Here is a 13,894-nt window from a genome sequence, read left to right on the forward strand (position 1 = left end):
AACGGTGATGCCCTTACATAAAGCTTGCCATGGAAAGGAGTAGGACTGATTGGATGAAGACAGCAGGAAAGCAGAAGTTCAGAAGAACGAAAGCATCTCTATACGCTTATCTGAAATTCTCACCAATGAATTACATAAGTGTTTCTATCCTTATTTTCTATTTATTTATTATTATTATTCGAAAACATCATAACCATTTGATATCCGCCTGACTGAGATTTACAAGGTGACCATAGCTTGCTTCATACCAACAATCTCCGTGGGATCGACCCTTACTCACGTAAGGTTTATTACTTGGACGACCCAGTGCACTTGCTGGTTAGTTGTGCGAAGTTGTGAAGTTATGTTTGGACCATGGTATTGTGCACCAGTTATTGGCGCCATGCCAGGGAGAGAACGAACAACAAATTTTACAACCTCAGAGTAACAATTTCGCATTATGAAGTTTTTGGCGCCGTTGCCGGGGATTGTTCGAGTTTGGACAACTGATGGTTCATCACGTTGCTCAGATTAGGTAATTTTCTTCTTATTTTGTTTTTAAAAAAATTTTAAAAATTCTTTTCAAAAATTTTTATTATGTTCTTCAGAATTTTTAAGAATGAATTCTAGAGTTTCATAAAGCATGTGAAGCCTGGCTGGCTGTAAAGCCATGTCTAAATTTATTTGGACTGGGGCTTCCAACCCAACATTATCAAGAGCAAGCCAGTTGTTGCTAATCCACCTGCTGCTGTTCCTGATCCACCTGATTTACATGCTAAAGCTTGACTGGCTATTAAGCCATGTCTAACCCTCAGATTGGAGCTTTAGACTAAGAGTACAAGATTCCTGGAATTCATATTAAAAATTTTGGAATCCTTATTTTTCTTTTTCACATTAATTTTCGAAAAAATCCAAAAAAATCATAAAAAAATATTTCATGTTTCTTGTTTGAGTCTTGAGTCAATTTTTAAGTTTGGTGTCAATTGCATATTCATATTGCATTTTTCGAAAAAAAATCATGCATTCATAGTGTTCTTCATGATCTTCAAGTTGTTCTTGGTAAGTCTTCTTGTTTGATCTTGATATTTTCTTGTTTTGTGTTGTATGGTGTTTTTCATATGCATTCTTGAATTCTTAGTGTCTAAGCATTAAACATTTCTAAGTTTGGTGTCTTGCATGTTTTTTTTGCATTAAAAGTCTTTCAAAAATATGTTCTTGATGTTCATCATGATCTTCAAAGTGTTATTGGTGTTCATCTTGACATTCATAGCATTCTTGCATGCATTCATTGTTTTGATCCAAAATTTTCATGCATTGCATCATTTTCATGTTTTTCTCTTTCATCATTAAAAATTCAAAAAAAAAAAAAAATATCTTTCCCTTTTTCACTCATAAATTTTGAAAATTTGAGTTGACTTTTTCAAAACTTTTTAAAATCTAGTTGTTCTTATGAGTCAAATCAAATTTTCAATTTAAAAATCTTATCTTTTTCAAAATCTTTTTCAAAAATCAAATCTTTTTCATTTTTCTTATTTATTTTCGAAAATTTTAAAAATATTTTTTATCAAAAATCTTTTCTTAATTTTATCTTATAATTTTTGAAAATATTCTCATTAATTAATTTTTTGATTCAAAAATTTCGAGTTTGTTACTTGCTTGTCAAGAAAAATTCAAACTTTAAGTTCTAGAATCATATCTTGTGATTTCTTGTGAGTCAAGTCATTAATTATGATTTTAAAAATCAAATCTTTTTCAAAACTAATTCTAATCATATCTTTCTATCATATCTTTTTTTTTTTAAATCTTATCTTTTTCAAAAATTTGATTTTCAAATATCTTTTCTAACTTCTTATCTTCTTATCTTTTCAAAATTGATTTTCAAATCTTTTTCAACTAACTAATTAACTTTTTGTTTGTTTCTTATCTCTTTCAAAACTACCTAACTAACTATCCCTCTTTAATTTTCGAAAATAACTCCCTCTTTTTCAAAAATTCTTTTAATTAATTAATTGTTTCAATTTTTAATTTTAACTTTAACTTTTTCCTAATTTTCAAAAATCACTAACCCCTTTTCAAAATTTTATTTTCGAATATCCTCTTTCTCTCTCATCTCCTTCTATTTATTTATTCATCTACTAACACTTCATCTCACCCAAATTCGAACTCCCTCTGCCATCTGTGTTCGAATTTTCTCTTCTCCCTTCTTTATATTACATTCTTTTCTTCTTCTACTCACACAGGGGAACCTCTATACCTGGGTAAAAAGGATCCCTATTATTATTATTTTTCTATTCCCTCTTTTTCATATGAGCAGGAGCAAGGACAAGAACATTCTTGTTGAAGCAGACCCTGAACCTGAAAGGACTCTGAAGAGGAAACTAAGAGAAGCTAAAATACAATAATCCAGAGATAACCTTACAGAAATTTTCGAACAGGAAGAGGAGATGGTAGCCGAAAATAATAATAATGCAAGGAGGATGCTTGGTGACTTTACTGCACCTAATTCCAATTTACATGGAAGAAGCATCTCCATCCCTACCATTGGAGCAAACAATTTTGAGCTGAAACCTCAATTAGTTTCTCTGATGCAACAAAACTGCAAGTTTTATGGACTTTCATCTGAAGATCCCTTTCAGTTTTTAACTGAATTCTTGCAGGTCTGTGATACTGTTAAGACTAATGGAGTAGATCCTGAAGTCTACAGGCTCATGCTTTTCCCGTTTGCTGTAAGAGACAGAGCTAGAATATGGTTGGACTCTCAACCTAAGGATAGCCTGAACTCTTGGGATAAGCTGGTCAAGGCTTTCTTAGCCAAGTTCTTTCCTCCTCAAAAGCTGAGTAAGCTTAGAGTGGATGTTCAAACCTTCAGACAGAAAGAAGGTGAATCCCTCTATGAAGCTTGGGAGAGATACAAGGAACTGACCAAAAAGTGTCCTTCTGACATGCTTTCAGAATGGACCATCCTGGATATATTCTATGACGGTCTGTCTGAATTAGCTAAGATGTCATTGGATACTTCTGCAGGTGGATCCATTCACCTAAAGAAAACGCCTGCAGAAGCTCAAGAACTCATTGACATGGTTGCTAATAACCAGTTCATGTACACTTCTGAGAGGAATCCTGAGAATAATGGGACACCTCAGAAGAAGGGAGTTCTTGAAATTGATACTCTGAATGCCATATTGGCTCAGAACAAAATATTGACTCAGCAATTCAACATGATTTCTCAGAGTCTGAATGGAATGCAAGCTGCATCCAACAGTACTCAAGAGGCATCTTCTGAAGAAGAAGCTTATGATCCTGAAAACCCTGCAATAGCAGAGGTGAATTACATGGGTGAACCATATGGAAACACCTATAATCCCTCATGGAGAAACCACCCAAATCTCTCATGGAAGGATTAACAAAAGCCTCAACAAGGCTTTAATAATGGTGCAAGAAACAGGTTTAGCAATAGCAAGCCTTTTCCATCATCCACTCAGCAACAGACAGAGAACTCTGAACAAAATACCTCTAATTTAGCAAACTTAGTCTCTGATCTATCTAAGGCTACTGTGAGTTTCATGAATGAAACAAGGTCCTCCATTAGAAATTTGGAAGCACAAGTGGGCCAGCTGAGTAAAAGAATCACTGAAACCCCTCCTAGTACTCTCCCAAGCAATACAGAAGAGAATTCAAAAGGAGAGTGCAAGGCCATTGAATTGACCATCATGGCCGAACCCACAAGAGAGGAGAGGGACGTGAATCCCAAGGAGGAAGACCTCCTGGGACGTCCAGTGATCAATAAGGAGTTTTCCTCTGAGGAACCAAAGGAATCTGAGGCTCATCTAGAGACCATAGAGATTCCATTGAACCTCCTTATGCCATTCATGAGCTCTGAAGAGTACTCCTCTTCTGAAGAGAATGAAGATGTTACTGAAGAGCAAGTTGCCAAGTTCCTTGGTGCAATCATGAAGCTGAATGCCAATTTATTTGGTAAAGAGACTTGGGGAGATGAACCTCCCCTGTTCACCAATGAACTAAATGCATTGGATCAACTGAGATTGCCTCAGAAGAAACATGATCCTGGAAAGTTCCTAATATCTTGTACCATAGGCACCATGACCTTTGAGAAGGCTCTATGTGACGTTGGGTCAGGAATAAACCTCATGCCACTCTCTGTAATGGAGAAACTTGGAATCTTTGAGGTGCAAGCTGCTAAAATCTCATTAGAGATGGCAGACAACTCAAGAAAACAGGCTTATGGACAAGTAGAGGACACGTTAGTAAAGGTTGAAAGCCTTTACATCCCTACTGATTTCATAATCCTAGATACTGGGAAGGATGAGGATGAATCCATCATCCTTGGAAGACCCTTCCTAGCCACAGCAAGAGCTGTGATTGATATTAACAGAGGTGAACTAGTTCTTCAATTGAATGAGGACTCCCTTGAGTTTAAAACTCAAAGACATCCTTCTGTAAACATGGAAAAGAGGCACAATAAGCTTCTCTCAAAATAGAGTCAACCAGAGCCCCCACAATCAAACTCTAAGTTTGGTGTTGGGAAGTCTCAACAATGCTCTGAACATTTGTGAGGCTCCATGAGAGCCCACTGTCAAGCTATTGACATTAAAGAAGCGCTTGTTGGGAGGCAACCCAATTTTTATTTAATTATACTTTTTACTAGTTATATGTCTTCATAGGTTCATGATCATGTGGAGTCACAAAAACAACTGAAAAAATTGAAGAAAAAACAAAAATAGCATGAAAAACAGCACACCCTGGAGGAGGAGTTCACTGGCGTTCAAACGCCAGTAAGGAGCATCTGGCTGGCGTTCAATGCCAGAACAGAGCATGGAGCTGGCGCTAAACACCAGAAACAAGCATGAAGCTGGCGTTCAACGCCAGAAACATGCTGCATCTGGGCGCTGAACGCCCAGAACAAGCATCAGTTCAGCGTTTAAATGCCAGAATTGCATGCAAAGGCATTTTACATGCCTAATTGGTGCAGGGATGTAAATCCTTGACACCTCAAGATCTGTGAACCCCACAGGATCCCCACCTTCCCTCCTCATAATCCTAGTTTTTTTTCCACATCTTCTTCTCCATCTATTCTTTCTTCTTTTGCTCGAGGGCGAGCAACATTCTAAGTTTGGTGTGGTAAAAGCATAGCTTTTTTTTTAAAGGGAAAACAAAAGCTTCCATCAAGGATCTATAGCTCAGTGGTAGAACATTTGACTGCAAATCAAGAGATCCCTGAGATACCTCAGGGGATACATTTTCCCCCACACAATTATTGGGAGCAACTAAGGGTGGAACATCAAGAGCACTCCATCATCCTCCATGAAATTAGAGAAGATCAAAAAGCAATGAGAAAGGAGCAACAAAGACAAGGAAGAGACATAGAATAGCTCAAGGACATCATTGGTTTCTCAAGAAGAAAACGCCACCATCACTAAGGTGGACTCATTCTTTGTTCTTAAATTTTCTGTTTTTTTCTTATGTTAAATGTTTATCTATGTTTGTGTCTTTATTACATGATCATTAGTGTCTAAGTGTCTATGCCTTAAAGTAATGAATATGAATCCATCACCTCTCTTAAATGAAAAATATTTTTAATTCAAAAGAACAAGAAGTACATGAGTTTTGTATTTATCCTTGAACTTAGTTTAATTATATTGATGTGGTGACAATACTTTTTGTTTTCTGAATGAATGCTTGAACAGTGCATATGTCTTTTGAAGTTGTTGTTTAAGAATGTTAAATATGTCGGCTCTTGAAAGAATGATGATAAGGAGAAATGTTATTTGATAATCTGAAAAATCATAAAAATGATTCTTGAAGCAAGAAAAAGCAGTGAATACAAAAAGCTTGCAGAAAAAAAAAGAGAAGAAAAATGGCGAAAAAAAAAGAGAAAGAAAAAGAAAAAGCAAGCAGAAAAAGCCAAAAGCTCTTAAAACCATGAGGCAAGAGCAAAAAGCCAGTAACCCTTAAAACCAAAAGGCAAGGGTAATAAAAAGGATCCCAAGGCTTTGAGCATCAGTGGATAGGAGGGCCTAAAAGAATAAAATCCTGGCCTAAGCGGCTAAACCAAGCTGTCCCTAACCATGTGCTTGTGGCGTGAAGGTGTCAAGTGAAAACTTGAGACTGAGCGGTTAAAGTCAAGGTCCAAAGCAAAAAGAAAAATGTGCTTAAGAACCCTGGACACCTCTAATTGGGGACTTTAGCAAAGCTGAGTCACAATCTGAAAATGTTCACCCAGTTATGTGTCTGTGGCCTTTATGTATCTGGTGGTAATACTGGAAAACAAAGTGCTTAGGGCCACGGCCAAGACTCATAAAGTAGCTGTGTTCAAGAATCAACATACTGAACTAGGAGAATCAATAACACTATCTGAACTCTGAGTTCCTATAGATGCCAATCATTCTGGACTTCAATGGATAAAGTGAGATGCCAAAACTATTCAAGAGGCAAAAAGCTACAAGTCCCGCTCATCTGATTGGAGCTATGTTTCATTGATAGTTTGGAATTTATAGTATATTCTCTTCTTTTTATCCTATTTGATTTTCAGTTGCTTGGGGACAAGCAACAATTTAAGTTTGGTGTTGTGATGAGCGGATAATTTATACGCTTTTTGTCATTGTTTTTAGTAGGATCTAGTTACTTTTAGGGATGTTTTTATTAGTTTTTATGTTAAATTCACATTTCTGGACTTTACTATGAGTTTGTGTGTTTTTCTGTGATTTCAGGTATTTTCTGGCAGAAATCAGATTCAGAGGTAGAAGAAGGACTACTGATGCTGTTGGATTCTGACCTCCCTGCACTCAAAGTGGGTTTTCTGAAGCTACAGAACTCAAAATGGCGCGCTTCCAATTGCGTTGGAAAGTAGACATCCAGGGCTTTCCAGCAATATATAATAGTCCATACTTTGGCCGAGTTTAGATGACGCAAAAGGGCGTTGAACGCCAGTTCTACGCTGCAGTCTGGAGTTAAACGCCAGAAACACGTCACAAGCCAGAGTTGAACGCCAGAAACATGTTACAAACTGGCGTTCAACTCCAAAAATGACCTCTCCACATGTAAACTTCATGCTCAGCCCAAGCACACACCAAGTGGGCCCCGGAAGTAGATTTATACATCAATTACTGACTTCTGTAAACCCTAGTAGCTAGTTTAGTATAAATAGGACCTTTTACTATTGTATTAGGCATCTTGGGACGTTTAGTTCTTAGATCATGGGGGATGGCCATTCGCCCATCCCTGGACCTTCATCACTTATGCATTTTCAACGGTAGAGTTTCTACACTCCATAGATTAAGGTGTGGAGCTCTGCTGTTCCTCATGAATTAATGCAAAGTACTACTGTTTTCTATTCAATTCAACTTATTCCGCTTCTAAGATATCCATTCTCACCCAAGAACATGATGAATGTGATGATTATGTGACGCTCATCATCATTCTCACTTATGAACGCGTGCCTAACAAACACTTCCGTTCTACATGCAACCAAGCTAGAATGAGTATCTCTTAGATATCTAATACAGGGGACCAAGTCTGAGTTATTAGTATCTTCGTGGTATAAGTTAGAACCCATGGATGGCCATTCCTGAGATCCGAAAAGTCTAAACCTTGTCTGTGGTATTCCGAGTAGGATCTGGGAAGGGATGGCTGTGACGAACTTCAAACTCGCGAGTGCTAGGCATAGTGACAGACGCAAAAGGATAGTAAATCCTATTCCAGTATAATCGAGAACCTCCAGATGATTAGCCATGCCGTGACAGAGCATTTGGACCATTTTGACAGAGAGGATGGGATGTAGCCATTGACAACGGTGATGCCCTTACATAAAGCTTGCCATGGAAAGGAGTAGGACTGATTGGATGAAGACAGCAGGAAAGCAAAAGTTCAGAAGAACGAAAGCATCTCTATACGCTTATCTGAAATTCTCACCAATGAATTACATAAGTGTTTCTATCCTTATTTTCTATTTATTTATTATTATTATTCAAAAACTCCATAACCATTTGATATCCGCCTGACTGAGATTTACAAGGTGACCATAGCTTGCTTCATACCAACAATCTCCGTGGGATCGACCCTTACTCACGTAAGGTTTATTACTTGGACGACCCAGTGCACTTGCTGGGTAGTTGTGCGAAGTTGTGAAGTTATGTTTGGACCATGGTATTGTGCACCAGTTATTGGCGCCATGCCAGGGAGAGTTACCCAAGTTTTTGGCGCCGTTGCCGGGGATTGTTCGAGTTTAGACAACTGACGGTTCATCTTGTTGCTCAAATTGGGTAATTTTCTTTTTGTTTTATCTTCAAAAAAAATTTTTTCAAAAAAAAAATTTCTTTCAAAAATTTCTCATCTGTTTTCGAAAATTATTCTAAAATTTTTTAAGAATGAATTCTAGTGTTTCATGAAGCATGTTGAAGCCTGACTGGCTGTAAAGCCATGTCTAAATTCATTTGGACTGGGGCTCCCAACCCAACATTATCAAGAGCAAGCTAGTTGTTGCTAATCCACCTGCTGCTGTTCCTGATCCACCTGATTTACAAGCTAAAGCTTGACTGGCTATTAAGCCATGTCCAACCCCTTGATTGGAGCTTTGGGCTAATATTGAAAGATTCCTGGAATTCTTCTTAAAGATTTGGATTTCTTATTTTCTTTTTCCATATGTTTTTCGGAAAAAAAAATTTAAAAGAAAATATAAAAAATTCATAAAATCATAAAAACCAAAAATATTTTGTGTTTCTTGTTTGAGTCTTGAGTCAAATTTTAAGTTTGGTGTCAACTGCATACTCATCTTGCATTTTTTCGAAAATTGCATTCATGCATTGCATTCATCATGATCTTCAAGTTGTTCTTGATAAACCTTCTTGATTGATCTTCATATTTTCTTGTTTTGTGTCTTTTCTTGTTTTTCATATGCATTCTTGCATTCATAGTATCCATACATGAAAAATTTCTAAGTTTGGTGTCTTGCATGTTTTCTTTTCTTGAAAATTTATCAAAAATATGTTCTTGGTGTTCATCTTGATCTTCAAAGTGTTTTTGGTGTTCATCTTGACATTCATAGCATTCTTGCATGCATTCATTGTTTTGATCCAAAATTTTCATGCATTGCATCATTTTCATGTTTTTCTCTTTTATCATTCAAAATTCAAAAATAAAAAAAATATCTTTCCCTTTTTCACTCATAAATTTCAAAAATTTGGATTGACTTTTTCAAAAATTTTAAAATCTGGTTGTTTTTATGAGTCAAATCAAATTTTCAATTTAAAAATCTTATCTTTTTCAAAATCTCTTTCAAAAATCAAATCTTTTTCATTTTTTATTTTCGAAAATTTTAAAAATATTTTTCAAAAATCTTTTCTTAATTTTATCTTATAATTTTTGAAAATATTCTCATTAATTAATGTTTTGATTCAAAAATTTCAAGTTTGTTACTTGCTTGTCAAGAAAGATTCAAACTTTAAATTCTAGAATCATATCTTGTGATTTCTTGTGAGTCAAGTCATTAATTATGATTTTAAAAAATCAAATCTTTTTCAAAACTAATTCTAATCATATCTTCCTATCATATCTTTTTTTTTAAATCTTATCTTTTTCAAAAATTTGATTTTCAAATATCTTTTCTAACTTCTTATCTTCTTATCTTTTCAAAATTGATTTTCAAATCTTTTTCAACAAACTAATTAACTTTTTGTTTGTTTCTTATCTCTTTCAAAACTACTTAACTAACTATCCCTCTTTAATTTTCGAAAATAACTCCCTCTTTTTCAAAAATTCTTTTTAATTAATTAATTGTTTTAATTTTTAATTTTAACTTTAACTTTTTCCTAATTTTCGAAAATCACTAACCCCTTTTCAAAATTTTATTTTCGAATATCCTCTTTCTCTCTCATCTCCTTCTATTTATTTATTCATCTACTAACACTTCATCTCACCCAAATTCGAACCCTCTCTGCCATCTGTGTTCGAATTTTCTCTTCTCCCTTCTTTATATTACATTCTTTTCTTCTTCTACTCACACAGCGGAACCTCTATACCTGGGTAAAAAGGATCCCTATTATTATTATTTTTCTGTTCCCTCTTTTTCATATGAGCAGGAGCAAGGACAAGAATATTCTTGTTGAAGCAGACCCTGAACCTAAAAAGACTCTGAAGAGAAAACTAAGAGAAGCTAAAATACAACAATCCAGAGATAACCTTACAGAAATTTTCGAACAGGAAGAGGAGATGGCAGCCGAAAATAATAATAATGCAAGGAGGATGCTTGGTGACTTTACTGCACCTAATTCCAATTTACATGGAAGAAGTATCTCCATCCCTACCATTAGAGCAAACAATTTTGAGCTGAAACCTCAATTAGTTTCTCTGATGCAACAAAACTGCAAGTTTCATGGACTTCCATCTGAAGATCCCTTTCAGTTCTTAACTGAATTCTTGCAGATCTGTGATACTGTTAAGACTAATGGAGTAGATCCTGAAATCTACAGGCTCATGCTTTTCCCTTTTGCTGTAAGAGACAGAGCTAGAATATGGTTGGACTCTCAACTTAAGGATAGCCTGAACTCTTGGGATAAGCTGGTCAAGGCTTTCTTAGCCAAGTTCTTTCCTCCTCAAAAACTGAGTAAGCTTAGAGTGGATGTTCAAACCTTCAGACAGAAAGAAGGTGAATCCCTCTATGAAGCTTGGGAGAGATACAAGAAACTGACCAAAAAGTGTCCTTCTGACATGCTTTCAGAATGGACCATCCTGGATATATTCTATGATGGTCTGTCTGAATTAGCTAAGATGTTATTGGATACTTCTGCAGGTGGATCCATTCACCTAAAGAAAACGCCTGCAGAAGTTCAGGAACTCATTGACATGGTTGCTAATAACCAGTTCATGTACACTTCTGAGAGGAATCCTGTGAGTAATGGGACACCTCAGAAGAAGGGAGTTCTTGAAATTGATACTCTGAATGCCATATTGGCTCAGAACAAAATATTGACTCAGCAAGTCAATATGATTTCTCAGAGTCTGAATGGAATGCAAGCTGCATCCAACAGTACTCAAGAGGCATCTTTTGAAGAAGAAGCTTATGATCCTGAAAACCCTGCAATAGCAGAGGTGAATTACATGGGTGAACAATATGGAAACACCTATAATCCCTCATGGAGAAACCACCCAAATCTCTCATAGAAGGATCAACAAAAGCCTCAACAAGGCTTTAATAATGGTGGAAGAAACAGGTTTAGCAATAGCAAGCCTTTTCCATCATCCACTCAGCAACAGACAGAGAATTATGAACAAAATACCTCTAATTTAGCAAACTTAGTCTCTGATCTATCTAAGGCCACTGTGAGTTTCATGAATGAAACAAGGTCCTCCGTTAGAAATTTGGAAGCACAAGTGGGCCAGCTGAGTAAAAGAATCACTGAAACCCTTCCTAGTACTCTCCCAAGCAATACAGAAGAGAATCCAAAAGGAGAGTGCAAGGCCATTGAATTGACCATCATGGCTGAACCCACAAGAGAGGAGAGGGACGTGAATCCCAAGGAGGAAGACCTCCTGGGACGTCCAGTGATCAATAAAGAGTTTCCCTCTGAGGAACCAAAAGAATTTGAGGCTCATCTAGAGACCATAGAGATTCCATTGAACCTCCTTATGCCATTCATGAGCTCTGAAGAGTACTCCTCTTCTGAAGAAAATGAAGATGTTACTGAAGAGCAAGTTGCCAAGTTCCTTGGTGCAATCATGAAGCTGATGCCAATTTATTTTGTAAAGAGACTTGGGGAGATGAACCTCCCCTGTTCACTAATGAACTAAATGCATTGGATCAACTGAGATTGCCTCAGAAGAAACAGGATCCTGGAAAGTTCCTAATACCTTGTACCATAGGCACCATGACCTTTGAGAAGGCTCTATGTGACGTTGGGTCAGGAATAAACCTCATGCCACTCTCTGTAATGGAGAAACTTGGAATCTTTGAGGTGCAAGCTGCTAAAATCTCATTAGAGATGGCAGACAACTCAAGAAAACAGGCTTATGGACAAGCAGAGGACACGTTAGTAAAGATTGAAGGCCTTTATATCCCTGTTGATTTCATAATCCTAGATACTTGGAAGGATGAGGATGAATCCATCATCCTTGGAAGACCCTTCCTAGCCACAGCAAGAGTTGTGATTGATGTTAACAGAGGTGAACTAGTCCTTCAATTGAATGAGGACTCCCTTGTGTTTAAAACTCAAGGACATCCTTCTGTAAACATGGAAAAGAGGCACAGTAAGCTTCTCTCAAAACAGAGTCAACCAGAGCTCCCACAGTCAAACTCTAAGTTTGGTGTTGGAATGTCTCAATAATGCTCTGAACATCTGTGAGGCTCCATGAGATCCCACTGTCAAGCTATTGACATTAAAGAAGCGCTTGTTAGGAGGCAACCCAATTTTTATTAAATTATATTTTTTATTAGTTATATGTCTTCATAGGTTCATGATCATGTGGAGTCACAAAAACAACTGAAAAAATTGAAGAAAAATCAAAAACATCATGAAAAACAGCACACCCTGGAGGAGGAGTTCACTGGCGTTCAAACGCCAGTAAGGAGCATCTGGCTGGCGTTCAACGCCAGAAACATGCTGCATCTGGGCGCTGAACGTCCAGAACAAGCATTAGTTCGGCGTTTAAACACCAGAATTGCATGCAAAGGCATTTTACATGCCTAATTGGTGCAGGGATGTAAATCCTTGATACCTCAAGATCTGTAAACCCCACAGGATCCCCACCTTCCCTCCTCATAATCCTAGTTTTTTTTCCACATCTTCTTCTTCATCTATTCTTTCTTCTTTTGCTCGAGGGCGAGCAACATTCTAAGTTTGGTGTGGTAAAAGCATAGCTTTTTTTTTAAAGGGAAAACAAAAGCTTCCATCAAGGATCTATAGCTCAGTGGTAGAACATTTGACTGCAAATCAAGAGATCCCTGAGATACCTCAGGGGATACATTTTCCCCCACACTATTATTGGGAGCAACTAAGGGTGGAACATCAAGAGCACTCCATCATCCTCCATGAAATTAGAGAAGATCAAAAAGCAATGAGAAAGGAGCAACAAAGACAAGGAAGAGACATAGAAGAGCTCAAGGACATCATTGGTTTCTCAAGAAGAAAACGCCACCATTACTAAGGTGGACTCATTCCTTGTTCTTAAATTTTCTGTTTTTTTTTCTTATGTTAAATGTTTATCTATGTTTGTGTCTTTATTACATGATCATTAGTGTCTAAGTGTCTATGCCTTAAAGTAATGAATATGAATCCATCACCTCTCTTAAATGAAAAATATTTTTAATTCAAAAGAACAAGAAGTACATGAGTTTCGAATTTATCATTGAACTTAGTTTAATTATATTGATGTGGTGACAATACTTTTTGTTTTATGAATGAATGCTTGAACAGTGCATATGTCTTTTGAAGTTGTTGTTTAAGAATGTTAAATATGTCGGCTCTTGAAAGAATGATGATAAGGAGAAATGTTATTTGATAATCTGAAAAATCATAAAAATGATTCTTGATGCAAGAAAAAGCAGTGAATACAAAAAGCTTGTAGAAAAAAAAAGAGAAGAAAAATGGCGAAAAAAAAAGAGAAAGAAAAGGAAAAAGCAAGCAGAAAAAGCCAAAAGCTCTTAAAACCAAGAGGCAAGAGCAAAAAGCCAGTAACCCTTAAAACCAAAAGGCAAGGGTAATAAAAAGGATCCTAAGGCTTTGAGCATCAGTAGATAGGAGGGCCTAAAGGAATAAAATCCTGGCCTAAGCAGCTAAATCAAGCTGTCCCTAACCATGTGCTTGTGGCGTGAAGGTGTCAAGTGAAAACTTGAGACTGAGCGGTTAAAGTCAAGGTCCAAAGCAAAAAGAAAAGTGTGCTTAAGAACCCCAGACACCTCTAATTG

The 13,894-nt window shown here is 36.7% G+C and overlaps 2 non-coding genes across 2 annotated transcripts; both read right to left on the reverse strand.

The window, feature by feature from the left end:
* Nucleotides 1–2,819: 2,819 nt before the first annotated feature.
* LOC148544645 (small nucleolar RNA R71) lies at nucleotides 2,820–2,927 on the reverse strand. The gene has a single exon (XR_015901854.1). It is a non-coding gene; the product is annotated as a small nucleolar RNA R71 (small nucleolar RNA).
* A 7,672-nt stretch (nucleotides 2,928–10,599) lies between these two features.
* LOC148544646 (small nucleolar RNA R71) lies at nucleotides 10,600–10,707 on the reverse strand. Its single transcript, XR_015900342.1, has one exon. It is a non-coding gene; the product is annotated as a small nucleolar RNA R71 (small nucleolar RNA).
* Nucleotides 10,708–13,894: the final 3,187 nt, after the last annotated feature.

The sequence above is a fragment of the Arachis ipaensis genome, chromosome B9, assembly GCF_059453495.1.
Source record: "Arachis ipaensis isolate K30076 ecotype BB chromosome B9, ASM5945349v1, whole genome shotgun sequence".
Lineage (NCBI taxonomy): Eukaryota > Viridiplantae > Streptophyta > Magnoliopsida > Fabales > Fabaceae > Arachis > Arachis ipaensis.